General features: G+C 46.2%; 1 pseudogene; it reads right to left on the bottom strand.

Moving 5' to 3' along the window:
- Positions 1 to 10346: 10346 nt before the first annotated feature.
- LOC139280410 (U2 spliceosomal RNA) lies at positions 10347 to 10552 on the bottom strand (annotated as a pseudogene).
- Positions 10553 to 10715: the final 163 nt, after the last annotated feature.

The raw sequence follows: 10715 nt of genomic DNA, 5'->3' as shown, positions 1-10715 counted from the left end.
TAGTGAGGGATAAATATTGGCCAGGATACCGGTGACCCCTGCCCTTCCTCAAAATAGTGCCATGGGACCTTTTACCTTCACCTAAGAGGGCAGATGGGGCCACAATTTAACATCGAAATACAGCATCTCTGACAGTGCAGCACTCCCTCAGAACTGCAACCTAGATTTTATGCTCAAGTCTCTGGAGTGGGATTTGAACCTACGACCTTCTTATCCGGAGGCAAAAGTGCCCCATTGTTCCACAGCTCTTGTAAACATACCCTTTGAAGCGGCATGAAAAGGCTGAATGGAAGCCTCCACAATGCCAACAAGGTGTGAATTGCCTTGCATTCATCTTTTGTTGGGGACTCTCAGTCATCTGGGTCACCTGAGACCTGCTGGCAGTTGCAAACTCGTGGGTTCTGCCCTGTACATTTCTGCTCGCAAACACAGTTCCAGTTAATTTATGAACATTGCTCGCACTTGTGTGCTGAGAGATTTGTTTGGTGTTATCACTGGTGGACATAAACGCCTGTGTTATCGCAATGGCCTTACTGAGGGTCGGTGTCTCTACAGTCAAAAGTTTTCGTAGGATGGTCTCATGGCCAATGCCCAATACAAAAAAGTCAAAAAGTCTCTTAGCATTCGCTCCAGGTAGCCATCAAACTCACATTGTCCTGCAAGTCACCTTAGCTCAGCGACATAGCTCGCCACTTCCTGACCTTCAGATCGCTAGCACGTGTAGAATCGATACCTCGCCATCAGCACGCTCTCCCTCGGGTTAAGATGCTCCCGAACCAGTGTACACAGCTCCTCATATGACTTATCTGTGGGTTTCACCAAAGCCAGAAGATTCTTCATGAGGCTATAGGTCGGTGCCCCGCAGACTGTGAGGAGGACCACTGTCCTTTTTGCAGCGCTTCCTTCTCTGTCCAGCTCGTTGGCTACAAAGTACTGGTCTAACCATTCAACATAGGCTTCCCAGTCCTCACCCTCCGAGAACTTGTCCAGGATGCCCACAGTTTGCTGCATCTTTGCATTGGATTCGTATTCTCGTCACCAGTTATTGTGTTCCTAACACAGATGAGGCTGCACACAGGGAGGTTAAAGTAACAGTGACCTCAGTCTTTAATAAGACACTCCAGAGTGAGGCCTTAGGGGCCGGCTTATATACAGTGCTCCCAAAGGATGCTGGGATCCCTTGGGACTTCAGGGGATGAGCTCCCTGGTGGCGGAACATGGGAGTGCATACTTTACAGGTACACAACAGCAAGGGTAGCAAGAGATAAGAAGCAAAGGCAGGTAAATTGACTTGAGGTACAGATCAGCCATGATCTAACTGAAGGGTGGAGCAGGCCCTAGGGGCTGAATGGCCTACTCCCATTTCTAATGTTCCTATCTGAATGCTGCCAGCATCCAGGGATAGCACCAGGAATCAACAGTGAGGGGGTGGGGAATCAAACATGACAGATTGGGAAGGAGTGTGTGTGTTTCTCATTGTGTAACGATATTCCTGCACAAAATCTGAATCTCTGGGCTGACAGTTACACTTGTTAACTGGTCTGTGGCTCTTCATTGTTGGGGGGCAATTGGTTCATTTCTGTGGCCTCACTCATATCATCATCATCATCATAGGTGGCCCCTCGAACGAGGATGACTTGCTTCCACATGGGTTCACAGATGTTTCAATGCAGGACCCGATGTTCCAGTCTTGAACTCCAATTGAGGGAGTGGAAGATGCCTTGTGTGTGGATTTTTTTAACATGTGACCGTTGCACATCAGCCACCACACGGGCTTGACAGAGCTAGGCCTTTATACCAGTGGCAAAAGTTAACCAGGACGACTGGAGACCTGCTCTGCTGCACAGACCTAGTGTGCACACATATCGCAGTGTGGGCTGGCCCGTGCTATCCCTGGGCCCTCGGCTCTTCTGGGCCCCGTACCCTCAATCGCTGCTCCTCCGCCACAACCATTTGCCGCACCTCTGCCACGAACTCTCGCCGCACCTCCGCCACGAACTCTCGCCGCTCCTCCGCCATAAACATTCGCCGCACCTCCGCCATGATCACCCACCAAATCTCAACCACGATCCCTCATCACTGCTCCACCCCGATCACTCATCGCAAGTCTGCCACGATCTTCCCGCTCCTCCGCTGTAGCAGGGCCCCGCCGATGCTTCTGCCCACGCTCCAAACGGTGACCTGGGTCCTAATGACGTCACCCATTCGCCCACGTCGAAGCCATCGCACATTTGTGTCGGCTCGCGCTAGAAGCTGCAGTGGCTCGCTCCAGCTCTTATACTCCCGATCTGCGGTGATGACCTCTCGCAGGTCGGGGTGGCACACGATGCCTCACTCATAAACCTTCCATGATTGAAGACTTCCCCACATGCAGCTGCTGCTGCTGTTGCAAAGGCAAAGCAGCAGTGATGGGTGGTGCTATCCAACATTATTTGCTTTCCTCAGCAAGAGCAAAGTACAAGAAATCGGTGGGTGGAATCTGGTCGACTGAAGCATTTCTGTAAAGGGGGTATATGCAGCTTTAGAGGTGACAGTTTCTGAAAAGTCTCACTCACCAGATCTGTCGCTGATGTTATGAATTCTAGAGCATCACTAGATACTTAGATCATGTCCCGCGCCAAGGACCATATCCGTCAGCTAGCCCTCACTCCACGAACCAAAGTGTGCTTATATACACATTACGTGGCAATGTAGCACTGCTCAGGGCGAGATTCAAACACACTTATTACTGCAGCTTACTTAATGCAATTGGCATGAGCCCTCTCCTAGCCTTCAAGTAACAGAAGAATAAATACCATTAGACTGTGTGATTCAGGCTTTGAACTAGAAGTTGTCATGTATCTTACATTATTATATATAACTGTATCCTAACATGCTATACATGACTGTAATAAGATATGACCTGTAACCACCAGCATACCTTACCACCAGGGGTGCACTTGCAAGAGACAGGTATATAAGGGCAGGTCTCAGGCAAGTGCAGCATTCCAGAGCTGTGAAATAAAGGTGCAGGTCCAGAGTGACCTTGACTTCACTACATGCCTTGTGTGAATCTGTACTGAGGGGACAGGACTTTACAGAAGTCAGGTTTATTAAAGACAAAAATTAAACTGACAGAAAATCAATACAACAGGTTTCACTTGATCACAGAACTTTTAAATTACACTTCCTTCTTGGATTAAAAATAAAATAATAGACGCTTCTTCTAATAACCCTGGCCCAAACCTTCAACACATACACAAGCTTTGGTCTATTGTCGGGGAGTTTCCAGGTGTTTGTCTCGATCTCAATGGGCCCAAAAGAACAGAAGAGATGCAACAAGCTGAGTGGCAAACACCTCCTTTCTTGTTTAACCCGTGATGCAGTGAATACTGATTTACTGCACACCTTCAGGAGAGAGCTGGGGCGGAGAACACGTTGTACAAGAGTAAGGTATCCTGGAATACAAGTCAAGGTCAATGTGGTTCTCCTGGACTAGTTTTCGATCACTTAAAAGGGTCAGAGAAGAATTTTACAGATTCCTCTCCCCCTCTAATCAGCCCGAGTTTTTCTCTGGTTTTTCATAGAATCATAGACAATTATGACATAGAAGGAAGCCATTCGGCCCACCTTTGGAAAAAGAGCTACCTCCTAATCCCACTTTCCAGCACTAGGTCCATAGCCCTGTAGATTACAGCACTTCAGGTGCATATCCAAGTACCTTTTAAATGTGATGAGGGTTTCTGCCTCTACTACCCTTTCAGGCCGTGAGTTCCAGACCCCCACCACCCTCTGGGTGAAGAAATGTTTCCTAATCTCCCCTCTAATCCTTCTACTAATTATTTTAAATCTATTATCCCTGGTTTTTGGCCCCTCTGCTAAGGGACATCTTCCTGTCCACTCTATCCAGGCCCCTCATAATTTTATACACCTCAATTAAATCTGCCCCAGCCTCCTCTGTTCCAAGGAAAACAACACCAACCTATCCAATCTTTCCTCATAGCTAAAGTGTTCCAGTACTGACAACATCCTTGTAAATCTCCTTTGCATCATTTCTAGTGCAATCACATCCTTTCTGTGATGTGGTGACCAGAACTGCACGCAGTACTCAAGCTGTGACCTAACTAATGTTGTATACAGTTCTAACATAACCTCCTTGCTCTTGTATTCTGTGCTTTGGCTAATTTTTTCGTCTCTCCCAGGAGATTACATGACTTCGGGTGGGGCAGAGAGCACCACTATCATGATGTAAAAGGCATCCTGACTGTAGGAGACAGGCTGCATAGACCAGCTGATCTTTTCTGTGCGGCATTTTGCATATGTAAAATCAGTAAGGTGTGCTTCAAAACGCTGATTTCCTGAAGCTCACCAAGGCACTAGACACAAATCCATTTACCAGTACATTGATTAATATCAAAAGGCAAAAGCCTTTTAAGTGGTTCCTACTTGGTTTCCAATAAATACAAATTCTCACAAGAATAGCTGCCTTCTTGACCTGATGCCCCACAGTTTGTTGGTGGTGATTGTGTAATCGAACCAGATTGGCTGCTGCGGTAAATAAAACTTAAAAGTGACTGCCCGGATCCCATACATACATAGCAAATACACGAAGACTTATAATTTGACATGTGACAGAACTCCCTATTGATCACACCAGACTTATTTATAAACCAGAATTAAAAAATAATAAAGCTGTTTCATGGTACATTGATTTTATTGCAGAAATATCTGACATTTCTTCCTAAAAACGTTCTCCCTTGTGGCGTATAAACAATGCACCATGCAATCTTTTTGTGCAATTCACTGTGCACCTCCTGTTTTCTCCATGATGCCATGGACCTTGGCCGCAAGATTCTTCGGGTTGGGGGTTTGGATTTAGAATTGCGATGGCAGCAAAGGGAGGGGGGTGGGGGGTGGCGGGGGGGGTGGGGTGGGGAGGGTGTATCAGGACCTGAATTTGCCAGTTTACAGTGGCAGCTCAGTGTCTTGCAGTTGCAGCTCCAGCTCCAGGTTCCAGCAGCAGGAAAAGGAGATGGGGTAGCGTTACTGGTTAAAGAGGAAATTAATGCAATAGTAAGGAAGGACATTAGCTTGGATGATGTGGAATCTATATGGGTGGAGCTACGGAACACCAAAGGGCAGAAAACGCTAGTGGGAGTTGTGTACACACCACCAAACAGTAGTAATGAGCATGGGGACAGCATCAAACAAGAAATTAGGGATGCGTGCAATAAAGGTACAGCAGTTATCAGGGCGACTTTAATCTACATATTGACTGGGCTAACCAAACTTGTAGCAATGCAGTGGAGGAGGATTTCCTGGAGTGTATTAAGGATGGTTTTCGAGACCGATATGTCAAGGAACCAACTAGAGGGCTGGCCATCCTAGACTGGGTGATGTGTAATGAGAAAGGACTAATTAGCAATCTTGTTGTGCGAGGCCCCTTGGGGAAGAGTGACCATAATATGGTAGAATTCTTTATTAAGATGGAGAGTGACACAGTTAATTCAGAGACTAGGTTCCTGAACTTGGGGAAAGGTAACTTCGATGGTATGAGACGTGAATTGGCTAGAATAGACTGGCGCGTGATACTTAAAGGGTTGACGGTGGATAGGCAATGGCAGACATTTAAAGATCACATGGGTGAACTACAACAATTGTACATCCCTGTCTGGAGTAAAAATAAAACAGGGAAGGTGGCTCAACCGTGGCTAACAAGGGAAATTAAGGTTAGTGTTAAATCTATGGAAGAGGCATATAAATTGGCCAGAAAAAGCAGCAAACCTGAAGACTGGGAAAATTTTGTAATACAGCAGAGGAGGACAAAGGGTTTAATTAGGAGGGGGAAAATAGAGTATGAGAGGAAGCTTGCTGGGAACATAAAAACTGCCTGCAAAAGCTTCTATAGATATGTGAAGAGAAAAAGATTAATGAAACAAACTTAGGTCCCTTGCAGTCAGATTCAGGTGAATTTACAATGGGGAACAAAGAAATGGCGGACCAGTTAAACAAATACTTTGGTTCTGTTTTCATGAAGGAAGACACAAATAACCTTCCGGAAATACTAGGGGACCGAGGGTCTAGTGAGAAGGAGGAACTGAAGGGGGAAATTGTATTAGGGAGATTGATGGGTTTGAAGGCCGATAAATCCACGAGGCCTGATAGTCTGCATCCCAGAGTACTTAAGGAAGTGGCCCCAGAAATAATGGATGCATTGGTGATCATTTTCTAACAGTCTATCGACTCTGGATCAGTTCCTATAGACTGGAGGGTAGCTAATGTAACACCACTGTTTAAAAAAGGAGGGAGAATGAAAACGGGGAATTATAGATTGGTTAGCCTGACATCAGTAGTGGGGAAAATGTTGGAATCAATTATTAAAGATGAAATAGCAGCGCATTTGGAAAGCAGTGACAGGATCGGTCCAAGTCAGCATGGATTTATGAAAGGGAAATCATGCTTGACAAATCTTCTGGAATTTTTTGAGGATGTAACAAGTAGAGTGGACAAGGGAGAACCAGTGGATGTGGTGTATTTAGACTTTCAAAAGGCTTTGACAAGGTCCCTCATAAGAGATTGGTGTGCAAAATCAAAGCACATGGTATTGGGGGTAATGTACTGGCGTGGATAGAGAACTGGTCGGCAGACAGGAAGCAGAGAGTCGGGATAAATGGGTCCTTTTCAGAATGGCAGGCAGTGACTAGTGGAGTGCCGCAGGACTCAGTGCTGGGATCCCAGCTATTACAATATACATTAATGATTTAGATGAAGGAATTGAGTGTAATATCTCCAAGTTTGCAGATGACACTAAACTGGGTGGCGGTGTGAGCTGTGAGGAGGACGCTAAAAGGCTGCAGGGTGACTTGGACAGGTTAGGTGAGTGGGCCAATGCATGGCAGATGCAGTGTAATGTGGATAAATGTGAGGTTATCCACTTTGGGGGCAAAAACACGAAGGCAGAATATTATCTGAATGGCGGCAGATTAGGAAAGGGGGAGGTGCAACGAGACCTGGGTGTCATGGTTCATCAGTCATTGAAAGTTGGCATGCAGGTATAGCAGGCGGTGAAGAAGGCAAATGGTATGTTGGCCTTTATAGCTAGGGGATTTGAATATAGGAGCAGGGAGGTCTTACTGCAGTTGTACAGGGCCTTGGTGAGGCCTCACCTGGAATATTGTATTCAGTTTTAGTCTCCTAATCTGAGGAAGGACATTCTTGCTATTGAGGGAGTGCAGCGAAGGTTCACCAGGCTGATCCCGGGATGGCGGGACTGACATATGAGGAGAGACTGGATCAACTGGGCCTTTATACACTGAAGTTTAGAAGAATGAGAGGGGATCTCTTAGAAACTTACAAGATTCTGACGGGACTGGACAGGTTAGATGCGGGAAGAATGTTCCCGATGATGGGGAATTCCAGAACCAGGGGAAACAGTCTTTGGATAAGGGGTAGGTCATTTAGGACTGAGATGAGGAAGAACTTCTTCACTCAGAGAGTTGTTAACCTGTGGAATTCCCTGCCGCAGAGAGTTGTTGATGCCAGTTCATTGGATATATTCAAGAGGGAGTTAGATATGGCCCTTACGGCTAAGGAGATCAAGGGGTATGGAGAGAAAGCAGGAAAGGGGTACTGAGGGAATGATCAGCTATGATCTTATTGAATAGGTGGTGCAGGCTCGATGGGCTGTATGGCCTAATCCTGCACATATTTTCTATGTTTCTATCCAATATTACTCGCTCTCAGCAATATATTCATTTGTTTCCAGCTTTCAGCTGATTTTAGGATCTTTACAATCCCACCAGAAATCCTGCCACTTTCAGTGGCGGGTGCATGAAGTGCCTCCCTCAATGGACAGGTGTATCATAATGCAATGTGAATGAGGGAAACACATCATACATTTTCCTCATTCTGGGCCTTAGCAATGCTGCAGGGCAGAGATGCTTGTGCACCCTTGGTGTCGGGTATTCCTAGGACTTTGGGAGCTGTGGGGTGAGGGTAGGGGGTGTTGGGTTGGTGAATTTAAAAATTCAAGTGTTAGTATTGACTAGAGTGATCATTGAGTTACCGAAATTGATGGTATGAGTAAACTGAACCTCGGAGTCCCGGAACTCTGTTCGGCTGCGGCGAGATGCCACACTGCATGTGCTCGCCCACTCACCAGGTGCCTCAGTTGCACCATTAGTAATGTCGGCAAACCTCAAAGGTTTTTGGATGGTCGGGGTCACAGGCAAGGGGCAGGCGTGAGTTCCAGTCCATCCCCGGTCTGCAAACCCACTGTCAGTAATTTCAGGACCTTTGCTTCCATATCTTTTGCTGTCACTTTAACTAACCCCTCAGGAAGCTCAGCAAGAACAGTCCGAGGCAGCTTTCCACTTCACTCACCCCTCACATTCTGCAGGATGCAGTCTCACCGGAGCAGTGTGGGTGAGATACAGAAGTTACCGTTTTATTGAATCCTGCTGCATCGCACTGGAGCCCCAACACACTGGAACATTGCCTTGTCCACACATTGATTAAAACAGGACATCATTTATAGAGTCTGAAAATGAGACAAAAATACCAATTATGTCTGTACTTGTGGCTTAGTTAGGCCACATTCGCGGCACACACGGGGATGTGAAATCACCCCTAAATCATCATCATAGGCAGTCCCTCGGAATCGAAGAATACTTGCTTCCATTAAAAGTGAGTTCTCACGTGGCTGTACAATCCAATACGAGAACCACAGTCCCTGTCACAGGTGGAACAGACAGTCGTTGAGGGAAGGGGTGGGTGGGACTGGTTTGCCGCACACTTTCCGCTGCCTGCGTTTGATTTCTGCATGCTCTCGGCGATGAGACTCGAGGTGCTCAGCGCCCTCCCGGATGCACTTCCTCCACTTAGGGCGGTCTTTGGCCAGGGACTCCTAGGTGTCAGTGGGAATGTTGCACTTTATGAGGGAGATTTGAGGATGTCCTTGTAAAGTTTCCTCTGACTATCTTTGGCTCATTTGCCATGAAGTAATTCCGAGTAGAGCGCTTGGTTTGGGAGTCTCGTGTCTGGCCTGCGGACAATGTGGCCTGCCCAGCCCTAAATCACCTTGCACATCGGGACATGATGAAATGCCCCTTTCAGAACAAAATGCCTCTCACAGAAAACAAAATCCCGACAGTTCCGTGAACACGCTAGGATCCTTTGCGAGTTTCCATGAAGAAGGCCACCTTTAGTAAAATATCTGCACCATAAAAAGACAGTGATGTTAGTGACCCGGTGAGTACCGCAGCAAAACAAACCTGTTCCTACAAGTATAGAAACGTTTTCTAGCAATTCAGATTTAATAAAATGATTATATGTTTTTGTGTTACTAATCATTTTTTCTCCATTTTAAGTGTGTGGATATCACTGGCATAAAAGAATGGTTTGCTGAGCCACCTCAGGGGGCAGTTAAGAGTCAACCATATTGGTGTGGGACTGGGGTCACATATAGGCCAGGCTGGGTATGGACGGCCGGTTCCCTTCCCTAAAGGACATTAGTCAATCAGTTGGGTTTTTACGACAATCCAACAGCTTCATGGTCACTTTTACTGAGACCAGCTTTTCATTTCAAGATTTTTTTATGACGTCTTTTTTAACTGAAGTGACTCAAATACAAGCATTACTCTGTGGTACTGGCTCCAGGTTTCAGATTTAAGCCCTTTCTTTTCTCCTCTCCGTCCTCCTCCCAATTTTGTTCCTTTTTATCCCTTTGCCTCTCAGAAGGTGCTAACTAACTGGGGTACAGTTCCACGGATTCCGGATGCAGTCACCCATTCAAGTTGTCGTTCTTTTAATCTACTGGGGAAGATAGGAGCCTCAACGAGGCACGGTGTGAACAGAGGACTGACCTTGAACCAAGTCCTGATCCATCTGTTCCAACACTCTGCTCCAGGATTGTGGAAGAGCCTGAATATCTGGCAGATTATCATTGCTGATACTCTGAAGTAAGATTTCCCCGGATAGATATCTTGCACGATGGCTAATGAAAGTACAGTGATTGAGTAACAAGCAGTTCAAGGATCAGATGAAGCTTTCACTGTCAGTTCCCTTCATCTTCTATAACCAACAACTTATATTTATATAGCAATACATCCCAAGGCACCAATAGCTAGAGGTCAAACCTGAGCAATATGGAAAATTAAAGGAGATATTTGAAAGTGTGGTTTAAAAAACTGGTTGTAAGGTGGTGGGGAGCGATATAGCAAGGGGAGGAGTTTAGGCAAAGAATTTTTTTTTTTTAATTCGTTGCCAATCTTTTCCAATTCTTTGTCAGATCAACTTGTCAGATCACAAACGCCAGAGGGCCAATTCAAGGATCACTCTGCGCCAATGCTCTTAGCCAAAAGGCCTAGAGCCACTGCACCGTTCCTGGAAGTACTGCAATACCAGGTTCATGCCATGGAGGTGGATGTGTGGATGTGTGCCCCCCACCCACCTCCTATTTCCAAAAAGCATAGAAGAACCACCTTCCTGATCCAGGGAGAACCACTTTCTGGTCATGGTTATGCCCCTGTCAGGTCAGTTACGCATGATCTTAGCCAAAAGGCCAAATAATTTTTTTTTTTTAATTTGTTGCCTATCTTTCCAATTCTTTGTCAAATCACATACGCCAGAGGTCACCTTGCACCTGTCAAGGATCACTCTGCGCCAATGCTCTTAGCCAAAAGGCCTAGAGCCACTGCACCGTTCCTGGAAGTACTGCAATACCAGGTTCGTGCCAT

Source organism: Pristiophorus japonicus, chromosome 14 (genome assembly GCF_044704955.1).
Source record: "Pristiophorus japonicus isolate sPriJap1 chromosome 14, sPriJap1.hap1, whole genome shotgun sequence".
Lineage (NCBI taxonomy): Eukaryota > Metazoa > Chordata > Chondrichthyes > Pristiophoridae > Pristiophorus > Pristiophorus japonicus.
Note: the sequence above shows the minus strand (reverse complement) of the source record. Positions and strands in the feature narration are given on the sequence as shown.